The 25,748-nt window shown below is 41.6% G+C and overlaps 1 protein-coding gene across 1 annotated transcript in view; it reads left to right on the plus strand.

The window, feature by feature from the left end:
- The first annotated feature begins 22,245 nt into the window (after window positions 1-22,245).
- Window positions 22,246-25,748, plus strand: part of slc6a6b (solute carrier family 6 member 6b) — a 37,316-nt gene continuing 33,813 nt past the window's right edge. The window contains 1 exon segment of the mRNA NM_001139800.1: window positions 22,246-22,307. The gene's annotated coding sequence lies outside the window, so the exon portion shown is untranslated.

Genomic DNA, 25,748 nt, shown 5'->3' on the forward strand with positions numbered 1-25,748 from the left:
AGATAAAAAGAAACCCACAAGACAGTTATAAATACATTACGTAAGGTTATTACAACAAGTTATAATAGTCATTTGAAACAATTGCAGTTTTAAACTGCCCTATTGGCATCAGGGAATTCAGGTGGATTTTTTTTGAAGGTATTCCATAACTGTGGTGCCTTAAAACTAAATGCGGATTTACCAAACTTTGTGGAGACAAGCGGGACCTTGAGTTAACCAACCCTGCAAACAGTTTTGGTATCTCATGTTTTTATATTTCAACAGGTGAGGTATGTTGGAAGCTTGTGGAGCAGAGCTTTGTAAACAAGAACAGAGTAATGAAGTGATCTATGGGATTTTTGTGTCACGGTCGTCGTAGTAAATATTGGACCAAGGCGCAGCGGGTCGAGTGCTCATTTTCTCTTTTATTTTGAACACTTAAATAAACAAAACAATAAACAAACGACCGGTATTACATGCTAAACACAGCTATGCAATCACAACCTCCCACAATTCCCATAACAAACACACTCCTAATTATAGGACCTTCAATCAGAGGCAACGATAAACAGCTGCCTCCAATTGAAGGCCCCAATCTCAATTACCTAAACATATAAATAGAATGACTAGACGGAACATAGAAATACACTAACATAGAACATAGACCAAAACCCCGGAATACATAAATCAAACACCCCTCTACATAAACACACACCCCGAACCACATAAAACAAATACCCCCTGCCACGTCCTGACCAAACTACAATAACCAATAACCCCTATTACTGGTCAGGACGTGACATTTTGTGAGGTCCAGCCAACCTTCTGATACAGGATGCAGTGATGAGTATTTGTCCCATAAATGCTAAAACATTAGCATTTCAAAACAGTTCCAGGGAAACTAAACCCAAGCATGGATTGCTGTCACATCTTGCCCATAGACTGCATACAGGGTAAGAAAACCAATATGTAATTTTGTAATTTGGGTGAACTATTCCTTTAGGCCAGTAAAGCTCAATGAATCATATGTAACCGGTGTGAAATGGCTAGTTAGTTAGCGGTGGTGCGCGCTACATATTGTTGTTTTATTCCTTTTGCTTATTTTCTGAATAACTGTAAGATGTAAATATTGTGTCGTTCCTGGAAGCTGTTGCCGTAGTGATAACCAAAACAAGGCTGGGAAATTGCTAGCAAATACGGCTACCAATTATAACTTGCACTCCCGTTTCAATGTAAAAATTCACATTGCCTTTTCCGAAGCAAATCGGGTGATGTCACTTGCTCTGAGACCTGAAGTAGTTGTTCCCCTTGCTCTGCGAGGGCTGCGGCTTTTGTGGCGCAATGGGTAACGATGCTTCGAGGGTGACTGTTGTCTGTGTTCAGAGGGTCCCTGGTTCAAGCCCAGGTTGGGGTGAGGAGAGGGACGGAAGCTAAACTGTTACATTGATGCTGTTGACCCGGATCACTGGTTGCTGTGGAAAAGGAGGAGGTCAAAAGGGGGGTGAGTGTAATCGATGTGAAATGGCTAGTTAGTTAGCGGTGGTGCACGCTAATAGCGTTTCAATTGGGTGACGTCACTCGCTCTGAGACCTGAAGTAGTTGTTCCCCTTGCTCTGCAAGGGCCATGGCGCGATGGGTAACGATGCTTCGAGGGTGACTGTTGTCTGTGTGCAGAGGGTCCCTGGTTCAAGCCCAGGTTGGGGCGAGGAGAGGGACGGAAGCTAAACTGTTACACATAGATAATGGATTTTACATTATTTAAAATCCTATTTGAACCCAGGTCTGTCTAGATGTGAGTAGAAAACACGTGGCTGCTCCAAGACCGAGCCAGCGCTATTTAGTACATTTGACATTTTTGTAATTTAGCAGACACTCTACAATAGCTATAGCTAGTGCCAGAGGCCAGCCAAGTTTTGTGTCCCAAATGGCACCTCTATTCCCTATATAGTGCACTACTTTTGACGAGAGCCCTGTAGTAATTTACTTTTGACGAGAGCCCTGGTCGAAAGTAGTGCACTTTATAGAGAGGGATACAGCCAAGGTCAGGGACCGATACTTCTCTCGCTCTGTGGTTTTTGTCTGTTTCTCCTTGAACCTTTCAAAACATACAGTTACTGTATCAAGGAAGTCGTATCATTCATGTCTATTTCAGCAATCAGTGTCAGACTGTTGAGGAGAGGAGTGCGTGCACTTTGCTGATATGAACTATGCTAATCTAGACCATTAAAGGCATTATTGCGTCATTGGGAAAGTTTACTTTCATTTCTTGTAGCCTAAACCTAACTTTTGTTTTGACATCTTCACAGTAGATGTGCTCATGCACTACCATACTCTTGCCCTGCCCTTGTAAATACTGTTGATCAAATAGTGACCCTACTGGCTACAGGACAACAGTCTGACGTTATTAGTTGGCATTTGACATTCCACATCCAAACTACCGTAGATTGCAGCACTCAACACAATGTAAGCACAGTTCTTATACCTTTTTATTCTCTCTCTCTCTCTCTCTCTCTCTCTCTCTCTCTCTCTCTCTCTCTCTCTCTCTCTCTCTCTCTCTCTCTCTCTCTCTCTCTCTCTCTCTCTCACACACACACACCCACACCCACACTGATACAGTATGCGTTTTCAACTTTTACCGTGTCTGACAGACAGGAAGCCATGACTGTAACAGTTTTTTAGGACTTCCTGTCACATCAGCCACCATCAAAAAGATCTGAATTGTTCCCGCTGCAATTTTTGTGAGGTGAATAATTTTTTTAGAGGGAGCCTTTAAACCTGGCTTCCAAGAAGATATCTCTATCAGATTATCCCGCTACACTTTTTTGTGAAGTGAATTATTCCCCAAAACATTTTTGTGTAAACTCTAGCTCTCAAGTTCTATCTGAGATTATCTTGCCGCACTTTTTGTGAAGTGAATTATTTGAAGAGAGGAAAACATTTGGGGAGCGTTAAAGTTTACAACCTAATGAAATGGAAGAAGTGGTGTTACTAAGCAAATTGAGCTTTAGCTAGCTTCCAAGTTCTTGAAGGATTAAGAAAACAACCGTTGAAAAACTGCTGGCGACTTCCCTTTTTCACTTCCTCTGACTGAAGCACAAGTGGAAAATTACAGAATTACTGTCTATCTTACTCAACACCACAGTTCAGACAGCTGCTTTACGACTGTCATAGGGAACATGTATGCATCACAAACGTAGTGCACTTCTTTTGCTTATGGGAGTTCTACTTACTCATACATGTTCTCAGAACAGAAAGGATTATGATTGGTTGAGACAGGCAACCAATGAAAATGGAGATACCATATAGGTGGGGGACCAAAACCGAAAAAACGTGAAGTTGATTGATAGGGTAGGAGCTGATTTTTCTGTATACCATGACAGTAAATTATGATGTCTATAAAAATGTGTTGTCACCATCAATTCTGACACATTTTCTCATTAAAAAAAAGTATATTTCAATGCTCTGTCTGCTCAGGAAAATTTGCCCAATTGCTAAACTTGGAACAAATCAGATGTTCCCTACATACCACTCGTGATGAAGGCAGTCAATAGCCTGCTTCTATCTAAGATGTAAACACAGCCTCATATGAAAACTACAGCTGCTGTCTGTCAGTGTGTCATGAGCTCCCAAAGACTGAAATAAGAGAAATATCAGTTTTTTGAGGGCACTTGAAATATGCAGCATGCAATATAAATTGTTTTTATCGTATGAAGCGGTAACGCCATTGACCATTTAGCCAATGCATTGAAAGCTAGCCAATGTTACAGTTTGACTAGCCTAGCCAGCCACTTGTCAATTTACTTCTCAGGAGGCTAGTATCCCATCAGCAATCTCTCTGTCAGTGAATTACATTTTTGAATCATAGAATCATGTTTTTTCCATGATTCTATGTCTCATTTCAAGTACTCTAACTATATGCAGGCTTAAAGAAACATTCAATCATATACTTTGCATAGAAACCCAAATAAAAGCATGGAGATAGAAAGATCTGTGTGTATGTCATGTATGCTAGAATGCAGGTTTAAAAACTACAGCTGCATATACATATACAATATATAGAGAGAGAAGTGCTGTGGGGGGCACAATCTTACATGCTGCAGTCCAGAAATGTACCATCTATGCCAAAAGCATGAGCCTCTAAAGGAGACAGTAGAAGCCTCTAAAGGCGAGAGTAGAAGCTTCTAAAGGAGACAGTAGAAGCCTCTAAAGGAGAGAGTAGAAGCCTCTAAAGGAGACAGTAGAAGCCTCTAAAGGAGAGAGTAGAAGCTTCTAAAGGAGACAGTAGAAGCCCCTAAAGGAGACAGTAGAAGCCCCTAAAGGAGACAGTAGAAGCCCCTAAAGGAGACAGTAGAAGCTTCTAAAGGAGCCAGTAGAGCTGTCATTAACGCATTAAAGAAACCAGATGCCAAGATTTTCTTTTTTTCCATTTTATTTACAGACAGACAGGGGCACACTTCCACAGTCAGACATCATTTGCAAACAAAGTTTTTGTGTTTAGTGAGTCCGCCAGATCAGAGACTGTAGGGATGAGAACGTGTTATCATTTTAGTCATTTTAGTCATTTAGCAGACGCTCTTGACGTGTTATATTGAGAGGTGCATGAATTGGACCATATTGCTGTCCTGCCTGAGCATTCGAAATGTAACGAGTACTTTTGGGTGTCATGGAAAATGTATGGGAGTAAAAAGTACATTATTTTCTGTAGGAATGTAGTGGAATAAAAGTAAAAGTTGTCAAAAATAGAAATAGTAAAGTAAAGTGCAAATACCTCAAAACACTACTTAAGTAGTTCTTCAAAGTATTTTTACTCAAGCACCACTGCAGGTTTGCCAATACAAAACACAGCCATAGATTCTTCATCTAAGCTGGTATTGGCGATACTCTCTTCGTTCTCGATTCTGTAAAACAGGTATTTTATAAATGTCTGTATCCAGTTGCAGGTGGTTCTACAAACACCAGAGAAAACGCAGAAAGAGTTTAAAGCAGCAACAGCAAGATAACACAGTACAGTTATGCTCTAAAAGCAGCAGAAAATCAGTTGGCTCAAACTGCTCTCAGAGCAGCGATATCTAGGCCTAGTTGAGCAGCAGTGCTGTGTTTACTTGAGCTGCTCCTAGAGTAGCAACATCCAAAAACCCAACAGAAAACCAGTTGGCTCAAATTGCTCTCAGAGCAGCAACATCAATATCATGCTCTTAGAGCAGCAGAAAACCTGGCTGACTCAAACTGGTCTTAGAGGAGCAACATCTAGACCTAGGTTGAGCAGCAATGATAGCTAGTTTATATGTGCTGCTCCTGGCTTGGTAACCTAAGTTGCTAACTAACATGATAAATTAGAAAAACAAACTGTTAGCTAACTAAAGTTAGCTTAGCTTAGTTTAGCTAGCTAGCTTGGCAACCTAAGGCTAAAGCTGTTTACTAGCTTTAACAGTAACCCCAAGGTGACATATTATATCTTCTGCTCTCAGAGCAGCATCAGAACCAGTTGATACTAGCTGGCTAGTTAGCCTGCAGCCTTAAATTGTTTACTAGGACACTAAATTGCTTGGTCACCTAATGATTAAACTGTTGGCTGGCTAACATGATAAGCTAGAAAAACAAATGGTTAGCTAACTAAGGTTAGCTTAGCTTAGGTAGCTTGGTAACCTATGGCTACAGCTGTTTGCTAGCTAACATAAGCTAGAAAAACAAATTTTTCACATTTAATATTCAATCAATTATTTAACTGGAATAAGTACATTCACGTGCAAAAGGAAGAACCTGCTAGCTATATTCAAGTTACCTTCTTTTACTGTCTTTCAGCTCGCTCCTGTAGAATTTCTACTCCCTCCCTTTTCCCCCTCAAATGTGCTCAAATCTTGTCACGTGACACTGTTTACTCCTCAATTTGCTCTCAGTTTAAAACCTGTTATGGTATAGGGGGCAGTATTTTCACGGCCGGATGTAAAGCATGCCCAGAGTAAACTGCCTAATACTCGGGCCCAGAGTCAAATATTTGCATATTATTAGTAGATTTGGATAGAAAACACTCTGAATGATGTCTGTGAGTATAACAGAACTCATATGGCAGGCAAAAACCTGAGAAAAATCCAACCAGGAAGTGGGAGATCTGACACTTGTAGTCTTTCAAACCATTGTCTATTGAAACTACAGTGTCTGTTATGTCATGTTGCACTTCCTAAGGCTTCCACTAGATGTCAACAGTCTTTAGAAAGTTGTTTGAGGCTTCTATGGTGAATTTTGAGGGAATAACAGCCGGTTCAAGCAGTGGACTGTCTGAGGTCATGTAGTTACTTAATGCGCGTTCACGCATGGCTAGCATTTTTTATTTTTCTTCTGTAATGAATATGCTATTGTCCGGTTGGAATATTATCGACTTTTTATGTTAAAAACACCCATTGATTGTAAACATCGTTTGACATCTTTCTACAAACGGTAATGGAACTTTTGAGCTTTTCGTCTATTGAATTGCGCTCCCGCATCGTGCCTTTGGAATAGTGTTCTGGATGCGCCAACAAAACTGAGGTATTTGGTCATAAATTATGGACTTTATTGAACAAATGAACATTTCTTGTGGAAGTGGGAGTCCTGCGAGTGCATTCCGCCGAAGATCAGCAAAGGTAAGACAAGATTTATAACACTAATTTAGAGTTTTATTGGTGCCATGACTTGGCGGGTAGCTGTATAGCTTGCATTGATGGCTGAGTTCTGTACTCAGAATATTGAACAATGTGCTTTTGCCGAAAAGCTATTTTAAAATCTGACACAGCGGTTGCATTAAGGAGTAGTATATCTATAATTCTTTAAATAATTGTTATATATTTTGTCAACGTTTATGATGAGTATTTCTGTAAATTAATGTGCACATTCACCGGAAGTTTTGGGAGGCAAACATTTTCTGAACATCACGCGCCAATGTAAAATGCTGTTTTTGGATATAAATATGAACTTGATCGAACAAAACATACATGTATTGTGTAACATGATGTCCTATGAGTGTCATCTGATGAAGATCGTCAAAGGTTAGTGCTTCATTTTAGCTGTATTTCTGGTTTTTGTGACGCCTCTCCTTGCTAGGAAAATGGCTGTGTGGCTTTTCTTGTTTAGGTGGTGTGCTAACATAATCTAATGTTTTGCTTTCGCTGTAAAGCCTTTTTGAAATCGGACAATGTGGTTGCATTAAGGAGAAGTGTATCGTTAAAATGGTGTAAAATAGTCGTATGTTTGAGAAATTAGAATTATTCGATTTTTGATGTTTTGTATTTCGCGCCCTGCTATCCCATTGGCTGTTGGCTAGGGGTCCCGCTAGCGGAACGTCTGTCCGCAACAGGTTTTAATATTCCCGCCATCCTCTCCATTTCCATTGGTTGCCTGACCCCCACCATTTGAGTGACAAAGATGGCGTCGGAAGAAATGGCCGCCTAACCAATCGTGCTATTATGTTTTTTTTGGTGTTATTTGTAACTTATTTTGTATATAATGTTTCTGCCACTGTTTCTTACAGCAAAAAATACCTTCTGGATATCAGGACAGCGATCACTCACCTCGGATTAGACAACGATTTTTTGTTCAACAAGCAGGATGCACAGGATTTACTTCAGACATCCGACAAAGCCGAAATCCCCGCCATTGGTAAGAGAAAGAAGCGCAGGTATAGAGAACACAGGGCGGGGTGCCTCGTAAGGATCCACCTACGGCGAGTGGGAAATCAGCCTTTACCATCAATATTACTTGCCAACGTACACTCAATGGACAAGAAATTAGACGAGGTACGATCAAGAATATCTTATCAACGGGACATCAAAAACTGTAATATCTTATGTCTGACCGAATCGTGGCTGACGGGATATACGCTGCACCGGCTAGACAGAACAGCACACTCCGGTAAGGCGTGGGGGGGGGTGTCTGTGTATATTTGTAAACAACAGCTGGTGCACAAAATCTAAGCAAGTCTCTAGATTTTGCTCGCCTGAAGTAGAGTATCTCATGATAAGCTGCAGACCACACTATTTTCATAAAACATTTTTGTGTCTGTTTATTTACCACCACAGACGGATACTGGCACTAAGATCGCACTCAGTCAGCTGTAAAAGGAAATAAGCAAACAGGAAACCGCTCACCCAGAGGCGGCGCTCCTAGTGGGTGGGGACTTTAATGCAGGGAAACTTAAATCAGTTTTATCATGTTTAGCATGTTAAATGCCCAACCAGAGGGAAAAAAATTATAGATCACCTTTACTCCACACACAGAGACGTGTACAAAGCTCTCCCTTGCCCACCATTTGGCAAATTTGACCATTATTCTATCCTCCTGATTCCTACTTACAAGCTAAAATTAAAGCAGGATGCACCAGTGACTCAGTCCATAAAAAAGTGGTCAGATGAAGCAGATGCTAAACTACAGGACTGTTTTGTTAGCACATAGTGTAATATGTTCCGGGATTCTTCCGATGGCATTGAGGAGTACACCACATCAGTCACTGGCTTTATCAATAAGTGCATCGAGGACGTCGTCCCCCACAGTGACTGCACATACATACCCCAACCAGAAGCCATGGATTACAGGCAACATTCGCACTGAGCAAAAGGGTAGAGCTGCTTTCAAGGTGCGGGACTCTAACCTGGAAGCTTATAAGAAATCCTGCTATGCCCTCCGACGAACCATCAAATAGGCAAAGCGCCACTACAGGACTAAGATTGAATCGTATTACACTGGCTCTGACGCTCATCGGATGTGGCAGGGCCTGCAAACTATTACAGAATACAAAGGGAAGCACAGCCGAAAGCTGCCCAGTGACACAAGCCTACCAGACGAGCCAAATCACTTCTATGCTCGCTTTGAGGCAAGCACCACTGAGGCATGCATGAGAGCATCAGCTGTTCTGGGCGACTGTGTGATCACGCTCTCCGTAGCCGATGTGAGTAAGACCATTAAACAGGTCAACATTCACAAGACCGCTGGGCCAGACAGATTACCAGGACGCGTGCTCCGGGCATGTGCTGACCAACTGGCAGGTGTCTTCACTGACATTTTCAACATGTCCCTGATTGAATCTGTAATACCAACCTACTTCAAGCAGACCACCATAGTCCCTGTGCCCATGAACACAAAGGTAACCTGCCTAAATGACTACAGACCCGTAGCACTCATGTCCATAGCCATGAAGTGCTTTGAAAGGCTGGTAATGGCTCACATTAACACCATTATCCCAGAAACTCTAGACCCACTCCAATTTTCATACCGCTCAAACAGATCCACAGATGATGCAATCTCTATTGCACTTCACACTGCCCTTTCCCACCTGGACAAAAGGAACACCTACGTGAGAATGCTATTCATTGACTACAGCTCAGCGTTCAACACCATAGTGCCCTCAAAGCTCATCACTAAGCTAAGGATCCTGGGACTAAACACCTCCCTCTGCAACTGGATCCTAGACTTCCTGAAGTGCCGCCCCCAGGTAGTGAGGGTAGGGAGCAACACGTCTGCCACGCTGATCCTCAACACTGAGCCTCTCAGGGGTGCGTGTTCAGTCCCTTCCTGTACTCCCTGTTCACCCACAACTGCATGGCCAGGCACGACACCAACAACATCATTAAGTTTGCAGACGACACAACAGTGGTAGGCCTGATCACCGACAATGACGAGACAGCCTATAGGGAGGAGATCAGAGACCTGGCTGGGTGGTGCCAGAATAACAACCTATCCCTCATTGTAATCAAGACAAAGGAGATGATTGTGGACTACAGGAAAAGGAGGACTGAGCACGCCCCCATTCTCATTGACGGGGAGCTTCAAGTTCCTTGGTGTCCACATCATCAACAAACTAGAATGGTCCAAACACTCCAAGACAGTCATGAAGAGGGCACGACAAAACATATTCCCCCTCAGGAGACTGAGAATATTTGTCATGGGTCCTCAGATCCATGCCACAACAAATACCTAGGTGTCTGGCTAGACTGTAAACTCTCCTTCCAGACTCACATTAAGCATCTCCAATCCAAAATTAAATCTAGAATCGGCTTCCTATTTCGCAACAAAGCCTCCTTCACTCACGCTGCCAAACATACCCTTGTAATACTGACTATCCTACCGATCCTCGACTTCGGCGATGTCATTTACAAAATAGCCTCCAACAAACACTCTACTAAGCAAACTGGATGCAGTCTATCACAGTGCCATCCGTTTTGTCACCAAAGCCCCATATACTACCCACCACTGCGCCCTGTATACTCTCGTCGCCTGGCCCTGGCTACACATTCGTTGACAGACCCACTGGCTCCAGGTCATCTGTAAGTCTTTGCTAGGTAAAGCTCAGCCTTATCTCAGCTCACTGGTCACCATAGCAACACCCACCCGTAGCACGCGCTCCAGCAGGTATATCTCACTTGTCATCCCCAAAGCCAATTCTTCCTTTGGCCGCCTTTCCTTCCAGTTCTCTGCTCCCAATGACTGGAATGAATTGCAAAAATCGCTGAGGTTGGAGATTTATATCTCCCTCATTAACTTTAAGCATCAGCTATCTGAGCAGCTCACCGATCGCTGCAGCTGTACACAGCCCATCTGCAAATAGCCCATCTAACTACCTCATCCCCATATTGTTTTTGTTGTTGTTTTTTTGCTCTTTTGCACACCAGTATTTGTGCTTGCACATCATCATCTGCATATCTATCACTCTAGTGTTAATTTGCTAAATTGTAATTACTTCGCTAATATGGCCTATTTATTGCCATACCTCCTTATTCCATTTGCACACACTTTATATAGACTTTCTTTTTTTCACTGTATATAGATTTTTCTGTTGTTATTGACTGTACTTTTGTTTATCCCATGTGTAACTCTGTGTTGTTGTTTTTTGACGCACTGCTTAGCTTTATCTTGACCAGGTCGCAGTTGTAAATGATAACTTGTTCTCAACTGGCCTACCTGGTTAAATAAAGGTGAAATATATATTTTTTAAAGATCCTCAATAGGTTCTCCAGCTGCAACATCGAGAGCATCCTGACTGGTTGCATCACTGCCTGGTACGGCAACTGCCTTGCTTCCGACCGCAAGGCACTACAGAGGGTAGTGCGTACGGCCCAGTACATCACTGGGGCTAAGCTGCCTGCCATCCAGGACCTCTACACCAGGCGATGTCAGAGGAAGGCCCTAAAAATTGTCAAAGACCCCAGCCACTCCAGACTGTTCTCTCTGCTACCGCATGGCAAGCGGTACCGGAGGACCAAGTCTAGGACCAAACGGCTTCTCAACAGCTTTTACCCCCAAGCCATAAGACTCCTAATCAAATGGCTACCCGGACTATTCGCATTGTCCCGCCCCCCCCCCCCAAACCATCACTTGCGCTGCTGCTACCCTCTGTTTATCATCTATACATAGTCACTTTAATTATACATTCATTTACATTTACATTTTACATTTTAGTCATTTAGCAGACGCTCTTATCCAGAGCGACTTACAGTAGTGAATGCATACATTTCATACATTTTTTTTTCTTCTGTGCTGGCCCCCCGTACATTGGCCGGTACCCCCGTACATTGGCTACCCAGACCATTTCATTGTGTCCCGCCACCCCCCCACCCGCCAACTCCCACTTTTACGGTGCTGCTATTCTCTGTTTATCATCTATGCATAGTTTCTTTAACTGTACCCACATGTACATATTACCTCAATTAGCCCGATTAACTGGTGCCCCTCACATTGACTCTGTACCAGTACCACCTGTATACAGTGCCTTGCAAAAGTATTCATCCCCCTTGGCATTTTTCCAACTTTGTTGTATTACAACCTGTAATTTAAATTGATGTAATGGACATACACAAAATAGTCCAAATTGGTGAAGTGAAATGAAAAAAATTACTTTTTTCAAAATTCAAAAAAATTTAAATGAAAAAGTGGTGAGTACATATGTATTCACCCCTTTTGCTATGAAGCCCCTAAATAAGATCTGGTGCAACCAATTACCTTCAGAAGTCACATAATTAGTTAGATTGCACACAGGTGGACCTTATTTAAGTGTCACATAATCTCAGTATATCATGAAATAAAAAAACATTTACAGCAAGAAATAGAACCCTTGTAATGAAACGGAAATTTAACCATTTTGAATGATTGGACAGGAATTTAGCCTGTAAAAATGATTGTTGAGAATTTTCTTCCAGTTTGTTCCGAAAGGCCCCAGAGTCTGCAACACCACAAAGCAAGGGGTACCACCAAGCAAGCGGCACCATGAAGACCAAGGAGCTCTCCAATCAGGTCAGGGACAAAGTTGTGGAGAAGTACAGATCAGGGTTGGGTTATAAAAAAATATCAGAAACTTTGAACATCCCACGGAGTACCATTAAATCCATTATTAAAAAATGGAAAGAATATGGCACCACAACAAACCTGCCAAGAGATGGCCGCCCACCAAAACTCACGGACCAGGCAAGGAGGGCATTAATCAGAGAGGCAACTAAGAAAAGACCAAAGATAACCCTGAATGAGCTGCAAACCTCCACAGCGGAGATTGGAGTATTTGTCCATACGACCACTTTAAGCCATACACTTCACAGAGCTGGGCTTTACGGAAGAGTGGCAAGAAAAAAGCCATTGCTTAAAGAAAAAAATAAGCAACCTCTCATCACCCCGAGGACACCATCCCCACAGTGAAGCATGGTGGTGGCAGCATCATGCTGTGGGAATGTTTTTCATCTGCAAGGACTGGGAAACTGGGCACAATTGAAGGAATGAATACAGGGAACTTCTTGAGGGAAACCTGTTTCAGTTTTCCAGAGATTTGAGACTACGACAGAGATTCACCTTCCAGCAGGACAATGGCCCTAAGGATACTGCTAAAACAACACTCAAGTGGTTTAAGGGGAAACATTTAAATGTCTTGGAATGGCCTAGTCAAAGCCCAGACCTCAATCCAATTGGAAATCTGTGGTATGACTTAAAGATTTCTGTACACCAGCAGAACCCATCCAACTTGAAGGAGCTGAAGCAGTTTTTCCTTGAATAATGGGCAAAAATCCCAGTGGCTAGATGTGCCAAGCTTATAGAGACATACCCCCAAGAGACTTGCACCTGTAATTGCTGCAAAAGGTGGCTCTACAAAGTATTGACTTTGGGGGGGTGAATAGTTATGCACGCTCAAGTTTTCTGTTTTTTTGTGTTATTTATTGTTTGTTTCACAATAAAAAATATTTTGTATCTTCAAAGTGGTAGGCATGTTGTGTAAATCAAATGATACAAATCCCCCAAAAATCCCAAAATCCAAGGAGGTGAATACTTTCAAATGGCTAAAATCGCTACTGTTATTTTCACTGTCATTTCACTGTCATTTTACTTTTTATTTGTATTTCTTTACTTATCTATTGTTTACCTAATACCTATTTTTTACTTAAAAATTGCACTGTTGGTTATGGCTTGTAAGTAAACATTTCACTGTAAGGTCTAGACCTATTGTATTCGGCGCACGTGACAAATAAACTTTGATTTGATTTGATTATAATCCTTTCTGCTCTGAGAACATGTTTGACTATGTAAAACACCCATGAGACTACTGCTCACCAGAGCTCAATGAGCCCTATATAAGGAATAGGGTGCCATTTGGGATGCTACCCAAGACTACATTTATAAATATGAGCACTCATATCATTTCACTTTGTGTCATCAAAAGTGTCCAGTAAGAACACAGTGGTTAGGGTGTGACAATGACAGCACAGTTTTATGGTATGTTTGATGTTGTTACACAGTAGCAGTGGTCAGTGGGGTTAAACGTTGAAACGAGAAACAATAAAAACTTAAAGATGTGTTCCAGGAATGACACGCTATGTTATACTGAAGTGTGCATTATACGTTCAAGGTCCACTCCTTTATTTGAAAAACAGGAAAACAGCAGCCACAGCCACAAACTTGGTTTGTTACACAACTGAGAGCTGGGGCTGGAGAAAAGTAAGCACTCTCAAATTCATATGAACGCAAGGATTGCCAGTGGGAGTGTTTAAAGATAGTCAACAACTTGTGACCAGACAGCCACAGTGTTGGACAGTGATCTGTTCCCTGCATCATTTGGTTTGATGCAAAATTGTCTGGAGTCAAAAACATCAACTACATCATGAAGTCATAAATTGCAAACAAATCCTGTCCTGTCCCTGGCATTGGCTGTTGGGGATTAAAGTCTTACGTAACCATATAAACAGATATAAATGGATGCAAATTATCTGTCTGGAGTTTAGGAATTCAGATCCAGTGTCGCCGCTGACAGAGAGAGTAATGTGAATCCTCCTTAATAGATACCATTCTTAAAGGCCAAATCTATGGTGTTTACAGCCATTTCTGGGTAAAACTATATCATTATTATCTAATGGACGGTCAGTCCTTGATCCATAGCTCCATTTAGGAATTTATAACAAACAGGGCTGCTGTTTCTTTTCTCTTTTTGTGAATAAGGAGTGGGCCTATAAGATCATAATTATTTTCTCTATCTCCACCTTTCAAACAGCCAGCAACCCATTGGCTTATAACTCAATATAAGTCTAGAGTGACTCACAATATGCTCATGAAGTGCTGTAATACTGCAATACCCAAGCCTACAGCCATATGCCTTGGTCTAGGTGTACTGTAAGTACAAAAGTGAATCTGATTTTAGTTTCTACGTTAGAGAGGGAACAAGCTATGACTTCTCCCGTGATTTGATCGGGTTGTTTTTTTTGTCTTTCTCGATTACTGTACTGTACAGATGTAGGATCTTAATTTGACCACCCTGTTGCTGGATAACTTTCCTGAAATGCAGTACATTTAAAACGTATAGTGTGTTTGATGTTTAGAAATGGTTCTGAAGTTTGTAATTTCCACTTTGAAATGTCAGACATAATTTTCCCTCACATAACATGTATCAGCAATTTCAATGATTAGCACACAAAAAAACTGGCTCAATTTAAGATTATACATCTGTATGTAATGACACAACCATGGCACTAGTAGCAAAAGAAAGATGTGTGAAAACAAGGAAGTTGTTTGTTGGTCTTCAAGGACATTAGTGTTCTATTACACTGAACAAAAATATAACATGCAACAATTTCATATAAGGAAATCAGTCAATTGAAATAAAATTATTAGGCCCTAATCTATGGAATTCACATTACTGGGAATACAGATATGCATATGTTGGTTACAGATACCTTAAAAAAAAAGTTTGGGGCGTGGATCAGAAAACCAGTCAGTATCTGGTGTGACCACCATTTGCTTCATTCAGCGCGACACATCTCCTTCGCATAGAGTTGATCAGGCAGTTGATTGTGACCTGTGGAATGTTGTCCCACGCTATTGGCGGGAACTAGAACACGCTGTCGTACCCGTTGATCCAGAGCATCCCAAACATGTTCAATAGGTGACATGTCTGGTGAGTATTCAGGCCATGGAAGAACTGGGACATTTTCAGCTTCCAGGAACTGTGTACAGATCCTTGCGACATGGGCCATTATCATGCTGAAACATGAAGTGATGGCGTTGGATGAATGAATGGCATGACAATGGGCCTCAGGATCTCGTCACGGTAACTCTGTGCATTCAAATTGCCATCAATAAAATGCATTTGTGTTCGTTGTCCGTAGCTTATACTTGCCCATACCATAACCCCACCATGGGGCACTCTGTTCACAACGTTGACATCAGAAAACCACTCGACGTTGGAGGTTGCATATGTTACAGAAATGAACATTAAATTCTCTGGCAACAGCTCTGGTGGACATTCCTGCAGTCAGCATGCCAATTGCACACTCCTTCAAAACTTGAGACATCTGTGGTATTGTGTTGTGTGACAAATGGCACATTTTGGAGCCGCCTTTTATTATCCCCAGATGTCTCACATGTCAGCTTGATGGATTATCTTGGCAAAGGAGAAATGCTCACTAACAGGGATGTAAACAAATTTGTACACAACATTTTTGAGAAATAAGCTTTTTGTGTGTATGAAAAATGTCTGGGATCTTTTATTTCAGCTCATGAAACATGGGACAAAACACTTTACATGTTGCATTTATATTTTGGTTCAGTGTATACGGGGGAAAATACTGGACTTCACAAGCGATCCCAAATGATGTTTAATTAACTCAAGATATAGAAGAGTTATTCTATAAGGTAATTGCATACTTTTGTGGTAATTGCTATGGTAATAACATGCATTGGAGCAAAGCCTAATTGTATTTCTATACTTGTGATTGTTTGTTTGTATGTACCATTCCCTTCATTTGAACCAATGCTTTTGTAGAACATCGTGACAAGGCCACCAATCAGAGGGCTTGGGATACATTGTATCTAAAGAGATTCACAAGGCAAATTGTCCATAGATTCAAATCAATATTCAAATATCTTTTTGCCAGCTCTCACCAGCAAGCACTCCTATTTTCCATACAGGCAACATCAGACATGCTCATTTGAATGATAAGCCAACAGAACAAACGATAGAGAACTGCAGGTAAAATTCACAAACTGCTCCACATAAACAGAAACAAACTCAGAATTTCATTTCAGAACGTTTCATTCCACCATTCTACTCTGTCGCTAGTGACTAGCTAAGGCCCCTGAGTTTTTCTTTGTCTGGTTATGTGGTTAGGCCAGAAAAAAACTCCTGGCCCAACAGATGATTTAGGCCTATAGAGCCATTTTACATACACATCAGCCATTGACCGAGGCCATTTCCCTGGAGAATAACTATAGTCCATCACCATCAGTACTCCCAGCTGTTGAAGGAACAAAAACAGCCTACTTCCCTAAAGGCCTAAACATGACATAACATAACAATGCTGCCTCGTCAATATGAAGATTCGGACCGCCATTAGAATCCACTAGAATTAGGGCCTTGATCATGTCTTGCAAATCCAAGGTAAACCCATCACAACACCTCCTCAGGGTTAAGGTTAGTTTAGCTTCAGTGATTGCCTTTATATACTTTAGCTATGGCAATGATCATTCTAGAACTATTTACTTCTAGAATGTTCTACAGTACCCACCACACACCCACCTCGTACAAGTCCCAGCATGTTGGTTCTATAATGGGGTTAAATCTAACGATGCAACAGTCACCTACAGGCCATGTGGTTTCAGCTGTGACAACCCATCATCTCTTTACCTTATCTCCAGCTAGCAGGTGGCAGGTGGTGGTGGTGGGCCCTCATATGATTATTCAACTCGAGAAATTAAAAATTAAAAATGTTCTACACCGATTGGCTTCATGTAATTTGGAAATGCTTCTCAAGAAATTTCTAGAAAATAACAGAGTATCTAATTACTCCGATAGGGCTTCATATTATTTGGAAATTTAGTTTCAGTTGTGTTACACCGTTAACTTCAATGACACGTGTACCAGTTGTTTTGAAGAGATAAAAGCACCAGTTTTTGGCATAGAGTTGGAGTCCTGGCGAAATGTGCCATTTGTAAACGTTACTTTTGTTGATGAGTCATATGTAAGGTCGTATGATCCATATTTTCACCAAGTAAAAATTCAGAAAAACAAGTGGTTTCTATCCATCCATAAGTTAGCTTGATTGACAGAACAAGTCAGTGTTTGTGTATAACTCCCCTCCTCTAACTGGACACACACATTGGCTCATATTATAGCTATGGTTACGGTAATATATAGTTCAGAATCTGATACAGTTATCTGACAGCATACATATCATTCAACATGACCTTAAAATAACTATGAAAGTGTACATATTCTGTATAAATAAAATAAAATAAAATTGTATTTGACACATGCTTTGTAAACAACAGGTGTAGACTAACAGTGAATTTCTTACGGGCCCTTCACAACAATGCAGAGGGAAAAATAGATACAAAATAATAACATGAGTAATAAATACACAGTGAGTAATGATAACTGGACTATATACACGGGGTACCAATACCAAGTTGATGTGCAGGGCTACGAGGTATTGAGATAGATATGTACATATACTGTAAGTAGGGGTAAAGTGACTAGGCAACAGGATAGATAAGGAACAGTAGTAGCAGCGTGCCTGACGAGTCAAAAGATTTTGTGTAAAAAGGGTCAATGAAGACAGTCGGGTTAGCTATTTGGTTAACTATTTAGCAGTCTTATGGCTTGGAGGTAGAAGTTGTTCAAGGTCCTGTTGGTTCCAGACTGGGTACCATTTGGGTACCATTTGCCGTGCGGTAGCAGAGAGAACAGTCTATGACTTGGTTGGCTGGAGTCTTTGACAATTGTTAGGGCCTTCCTCCGACACCACCTGGTATAGAGGTCCTAGATGGCAGGGAGCTCGGCGCAAGTGATGTACTGGGCCGTATGCACTACCTTCTGTAGCGCCTTGCGGTTGGATGCCAAGCAGTTTCCATACCAAGCGGTGATGCAATCAGTCAAGATGCTCTCAATGGTGCAGCAGTAATAACTTTTTGAGGATCTGAAGGCCCATGCCAAATCATTTCAGCTTCCAGAAGGTGCGAGAGGCGTTGTTGTGCCTTCTTCACGACTGTGTTGGTGTATGTGGACTAGGATAATTCTTTAGTGATGTGGACACAGATGAACTTCAAGCTTTTGACCCACTCCACTACAGCTCTGCCGATGTCGATGGGGGCATACTTGGCCCTCCGTTTCCTGTAGTCCACGATCAGTTCCTTTGTCTTGCTGACATTGTGAGAGGTTGTTGTCCTGGAAACCACACTGCCAGGTCTCTGACCTCCTCCCCATAGGCTTTTTCATCGTTGTCAGTGAACAGGCCTACCACTGTCGTGTCGTCATTATGATGGTGTTGGAGTAATGCACGGCCATGCAGTTGTGGGTGAACAACGAGTACAGGAGGGGACTAAGCACGCACCCCTGAGGGCCCCCTTTGTTGAGGGTCAGCGTGACGGATGTGTTGTTGTCTACCCTCACCACCTGGGGCGGCCCGTCATGAAGTCCAGGATCGAATTTCTTTTTTATTATTCTTTTTTTTAATTGAACCTTTATTTAACTAGGCAAGTCAGTTGCCTAGTTAAATAAATTGGGCATATGGCCCAATTACAGAGGGAGGTGTTCAGTGTCCAGGGTCCTGAGTTTAGTGATGAGTTGGAGGATACTATGGTGTTGAATGCTGAGTGTAGTCAATGAATAGCATTCTCACATAGATGTTCCTCTTATCCAGGTGGAAGAGGGCAGTGTGGAGTGCAATAGAGATGGTGTCATCTGAGGATCTGTTGGGGCAGTATGCGAATTGGAATGGGTCCAGGCTGTCTGGGATGATGGTATTGACGTGAGCCATAACCAGCCTTTCAAAACATTTCATGGCTACAGATGTGAGTGCTACGGGACGATAGTTATTTAGACAGGTTACCTTGGCATTCTTAGACGCAGGGACAATGGTGGTCTACTTGAAACATGTAGCTCAGTTGGTAGAGCATGGTGCTTGCAATGCCAGGGTAGTGGGTTTGATTCCCATTGGTGACCAGTACGAAAAAGTATGCACTCACTACTGTAATTTGCTCTGGATAATAGTATCTGCTAAATGAAAAATGTACAGGTATTACAGACTGGGTCAGGTTGAGGTTGAAAATGTTAGTGAAGACACTCTGAGTATGTGTCTTGGTAAACAGTCTGGCCCCGCGGCCTTGTGAATATTAACCTGTTCAAAAGTCTTACTCACATCGGCTACAGAGAGTGAGATTACACGTCGTTCGAAACAGCTGGTGTTCTCATGCATGGTTCAGTCTTCCTTGCCTCAAAGTGAAAATAGAAGGCATTTAGCTTGTCTGGAAGGCTAGCGTCACTGGGCAGCTCAAGGCTGGGTTTCCAGTCTGTGCTAGCAAAACAGTCCAGTAGCTTAGCATCCACTTCACTTCACTTCAGTATTGAGCAGGTCACTTGTACTTCCTCTTTGAGATTTTGCTTGTAAGCAGGAATCAGGAGGATAGAGTTATGATCAGATTTGCCAAAGGGAAGGTGAGGGAGAACCTTGTATGCATTTCTGTGTGTGGAGTAAAGGTGGTCAAGAGTTTTGTCTCCTCCAGTTGCATAGGTGACATGCTGGTATAAATTTGGTAAATGGGATTTCAGTTTCCCTGCATTAAAATCCCTGGCCACTAGGACCGCAGCCTCTAGATATGCACTTTCTTGTTTGCTTATTGCCCTATACAGCTCGTTGAGTGTGGTCTTAGTCTGAGCATTGGTTTGTGGATACACAGCTATGAAAGTATAGATGAAAATTATTTTGGTAAATAGTTTAGTCTGCAGCTAATGATGATGTATTCTTACTCAAACTTGAGACCTCCTTAATATTAGAGATCACACACCAGCTGTTGTTCCCTTAGTGAGATGTATGTTATCCATGTTCTTGTTCAGCCATGACTCTGAAAAATATAATATTACAGTTCTTCAGGTCCCGTTGATAGGATAGTCTCAAACGAAGCTTGTCCAGTTTGTTCTCTAGTGACTGTATGTTCGCCAACAGAACATAGGATAGAGGTGGTTTATTTGCTTGCCAATGTAGTCTCGTCAGGATGCCGGCTAATCTGCCTCTCTTGCGCCTTCGCTTCCCCTTTCGAGTCCCGGGCATTAGGGCCTGGTCCGGAGTAAGCAGAACGTCCAGAACTTCCTACTCGTTGAAGTAGAAATCGTCATCCAAATCGAGGTTATTGATCACTGTTCTGATGTCCAGAAGAGGTTTTTAGTCATAGAAAATGAGGGCGGAGACATTATGTACAAAATAAAGTTAAGATCAGCGTTAAAAAAAAAAAAAAATACACACAAAATAGCAGATTTCGTCAGGAGCCAGTAAAACATCCGTTATCCACTGCCGTTCCATCCCATCCCTTCCCCTCACCTCACACACACATTTGATGCCTCATATAGCCTAGTTAAATAAAAGGTTAAATAAAAAAAATATAGACCTGCTGAAGATATAGTTCTGGACCATATAAAGTTCTGGCACTGTCCTTATCTAACAGCATACAGATAATTCACAATGACCTTAAAAGAACTATCACATCCTGTATTACTCCCCTCCCCAACTCACATATTCTGATGCCTCATATGACTAGTTCCAGTACAGTACATACTGTTTATACCATTCTGATACTGTTATCTCACAACATACAGTTGATTCTGCGGCCTCAAAAGAACTACGAAAATGTAATCTTGTTTTAGTTTTAGTTTTTAGTTTTTTTTTTTTATTTTTTTTTATCTACAAAGAGATTTGAGTGTAGGCCAAGACAATGTCACAACCTGTTGAACTCTACACAAAGACCTACTCCTATTCTATAGTTACAGTTAGTCCGTTTGGCAGACGCTCTTACCCAGAGGGACTGTTCTTCCGCTTCTCTTCTTCTGTTGAAATGTTGGCTGAAGCACACTCCTCGTTTTCTACCTTGTTTCTATGTATACACCATGACAATATATGTGTAGTAACTGGTTATGGAAATACAGCAGTTCCCTAGGGCCTATAACTCATTACTTGAGACAAATACAGTAGAGCATCCTGTGGAGTCCCAATAATAAAATGTCTAACTACTGAGTTTTGTTCAAGATGCGTGTTACAAATTGGCAGAGGAGAGCATAAGCCTGCCATGTTGTGTAGCCTATAAAAATCGTGTTATAAATCATGTTAGGTCTATAACAAATGGCATTCAAGCCACTTTAAAAAAAATATCTAGGTTGTTTCCTCAAACTGACTACTTAGGATGGGCTGTCCTTATATGGAACTTACTCATAACACACATTGCATGTTGAATGCATAGGCTGGTGTCTTTTCCAAAACACATTAGATGTTGATGTTGGTAATTGCAAATAGGCTTTACTGTAAACAGCTATGCTTATGTCAACATATTACGCTACATGTCAATGTGTGAATCATAGCTGACGGTGCAGAAAACTCTTAGAATGGAAAGTGTTTGTTTAAAAAAATGCATTTGAAAAAAATGCTAAACAAGTATAAATGCATAGGAAAAAAAAGTTAATGAATTTAAGTATACTTGAGTGGCAATTCTATTTGTTATCAGGCACGCATGGAAGGCTATGTGCTGTTTCTGTGTGCTTTCCGTTCCCTCGGATCTCTTGGGCTCTCTGTGCGCGCGTGCGTACAGCACAACGTGATGTTGCTGCGCGGAACAAGCGCCGAGCTGATTCTAGCGAAACCTGCCTCTTTAAGAAGACGCTCTCCTGTTGCACTGGGAGGTTGGCCGGTGTTTTTCCACACATGGTCACCCATTTTAAGAGACAAAGGTCAGAAAGAAAACCTTATAAATAACATTTACCGCCGTAAGTCTCACTATTCAACACGCCGTCCACCGTACTACACTGAAGGGACTGATCAGTTCTAAAGGAATAAAATAAATTCAAGCCAATACAGGTAGGCTAAGGAATCATCATCATCATCACCTAGGTTACAGCTATATGAGCTAGGCTATATGCAAATGATTAGAGTTCATATACTATTAGATTAATTATAGTATTTTATTTCCGATTGTGAATTTTGTAATTTCTGTGTCACAATATGTTGTTCAATCTCATTTATGGCGTTTAATGCTTAAAAAGTAGCATTTGAGAATGAATCATTATTGCATGTTCATATAATGATTTTTCTGTTACGTTATTGAAAACGAACGTTCAGAACACATTTCCGCTTAAAGGCTGAGTCTTGTTATTTACACCTCATGCAAATATCCTCGCATCAGAGAAGGGATGAAGCCTACATTTTCCTCCAAACTCAATCAAATTATACGCAAATCATATCTATATTATTTTGTGACAACCCTAGGCTACAGTGAATAACTTCGTAGGTTTACATTTACACATGAATTCACTTTAAGGTGATTCCACTGGTAAGGTGTGTTTTTTGGGGGGCTCTGAATGATTTCCTTTTCTGCCACCACCGGGCGGTTAATGTCTGACTAACGGAACAGAGAGCAGCTACTGAGTGGACGGTGCACGGTGCACGGTTGGCTCGCTCATGTTACATTTCATACATCAACTCTCTCACATCCTCCTTGAGGCTCGGCTACAAATGCTGCCTATTGTTTCCTCAGTCATATAGTAGGCTAAGCTAGACGAAGATGAACATATTTTGAATAGGCGACACGTTGTGGTGATTGTCGCTCATTTTACAGTAGTTTCATAGACATTCAACCCGACATTATCCTCGTGTAGTTGATTTTATGTGCGCAATTGATTTTTCTCTTTGTCATAGGCTAAAGTAGACCAGATTGTGTCATCATATAGCCTTGCCCACATTTCGATCCGGTGTGATGAATAGCATCTCCGAAAGACGAGTTGATCTTCAAGGCTGGCAGGGGACATAAATAATTGAGTTGGTGTGTGGGTGAACATAAAGAGCAGTGTCTGCGGTCGTGTAGCCAGCCTGCAAATGGCTGGCATAATATATTCTCCTTCAATCGATAGTGGGTGTCCATTGTGTGATCAAACGATTATGCCATAGATGGGTTATGTGTTGGCATGGTGTAACGGTGTAACAACGCCTGATATTATATGTCTGATGATAATTCAGTCTACCTCAGACAGTCACGGCACTTGGGTTTATAGGTTAAAACAGCGTCGTTTTCTGGCGTTGCCATACAATCCTTTTACCACGAGAAACGGGGCTACTTTCTATTTCATTTCCTACATTCATTTCTGTCGTTCTCAGTATGCCCAGAAAGGTAACTGAAGACACAGCTCTATGAGTCTTAACTCCGTGTTTAGCCTACCAGCGATGTGTTACATTGCAGATAAAAAAAAAACGATATTCCGTTAAATGCCGCCCGTGTCACCGAGTTTGCGCGTAGCTGGGAATGAGAGAAAAATGGCTAAACAGACTATTCCCAGGACCCAGTTTATAGCCCTCCTGCATAGGGTACAGGTAATCACTAGTCTACATTTAATCACTAGGCTACAGGTAATCACGAGTCTACATTTAATCACTAGTCTACATTTAATCACTAGTCTACATTTAATCAATAGGCTACAGAAGCTACGTTTGCGTCTCTCTTTAACTTTGGTAAAAATGGTTGAATATAGCGGTGTCAGTGAAGGCCACTTCTTCTTTCTGTCGCTATAATTGGAACAGTTGTAGAACAAAGATAATGAATTATGTTGATTATATCGGAGCTTGGAGGTTGAACGTGTGTCCTTGAGGAAGGAATGTAGCAGCGTGCAATATAAAGGGCGTTTGAAACGGATAGATAAGACCATATCCATACCTGATGATTGTAATAAAAATTGTAGTGAAACATTGTTGGCAGTTTGTTTCCTTTGCTTTGACTTGGGTAATAATGTTACCCTATCACATGTGCAAAAGCAAATATATCTTCGCTATAGTTTACCTTATGTCCACTTTCCTGGCAGAAATAACCTTTTCTCATGATGCATGTGGTCTTTGAATATCTAGAATTAGTTTAATGATTCAATAAGTCCCTGTTTACTTTGTGATTGGGTTTTGAGGTCGTTGTGGGTATTTCCAAAATGGTTGTCATTATCAATAAAGTCTAATGAGGTTGAACAATATCTAGGCTACTGTAATGATGATCAAGATTAAGCCGAGCTCTGTATGAATACTTCTGAAATCCTTCCTTCCCCCTCTCCTCTTTAAGCAGCCGAGTCACTTGTCAACACACATGGATTGGTGAAACTAAGGGTTCTACTACTAACGTTCATCCACCCGACTAAGATAACGCCGTATACCCAGGGTGCCTGGAAGCTCTGTAAATCATTATTTCACCTCATAGTTACTTTGTGTAAATATCTATCTCTCTCGCTCGCTCACTCTTTCCCTCCTCTCCACCCTCTCTCTGTCGCTCGCTCTTTCCCTCCTCTCCACCCTCTCTCTGTCTCACTCGCTCTTTCCCTCCTCTCCACCCTCTCTCTCTCTCACTCGCTCTTTCCCTCCTCTCCATCCTCTCGCGCTTCCTCCCTATACCCCCCCCTCTCTCTCTGTCTAATTGAGGAGCTCAGCTGAGCATGAGAGCCAGGGGCCTTGTTGAAATACTTTGAAAGCATCCATCCTTCCTTCCTTTCTTCTCCTTGAATTAATCACAGAGATTTGAAAACTCTAATAGAGATCATAGCAGGTTAACATGGACTCAGGGGAGGAATGGAAATCTCAATGTGAGGGCCCGGTGGAAATGCCCATGGTCTTAAGTAGGGCCATTATGTAAGGTCCCTGAGACTGACTCTCTCTCTCTCTTTCTCTCTGTCCCTGCTCTCAATTCAATTAAATTCAAAGGGCTTTATTGGCATGGGAAATAGAATATAAATAATAAAAAATTAACAATAAATATTACGCTCACAAAAGTTTTGAAGGAATAGAGACATTTCAAATCTCATATTATGGCTACAGTGTTACAACGATGTGGAAATAGTTCAAGTACAAAAGGGAAAATAAATCAACATAAATATGTCTTGCTTTCTCTGACTCCAGACCTGAAGTTTCAGTTGCCTCGGAAGGCCTGGGTTCAAATAGTATTTGAAATAATTTCTGATACATTACCTAGCACTTGATTGAGCCTGGCTGGCACAATACAATCAATACAGTAGTGACACAACTGCCAAACTCTGCCTCTCTGGCCACCAGGTAGGCTAAAGCCAACGCTGACTGATTTCAAATACTACTTGAACCCAGGTCTGCTGAAAGGCCCTGGCCCCGGACCACAGAATGTTGCATGATGCATTTCAATAGCATGACAAAGTCCTCTGTGGTTTACAGTTGGAGAGGAGAGCATGCAATGTAGGTCCCATCCCCCCAACCCAAGACAATAATAACTAGAGCAGAGAGAGTCAGACAGAGAGAGAGAGTCAG

Source organism: Salmo salar, chromosome ssa22 (genome assembly GCF_905237065.1).
Source record: "Salmo salar chromosome ssa22, Ssal_v3.1, whole genome shotgun sequence".
NCBI lineage: Eukaryota > Metazoa > Chordata > Actinopteri > Salmoniformes > Salmonidae > Salmo > Salmo salar.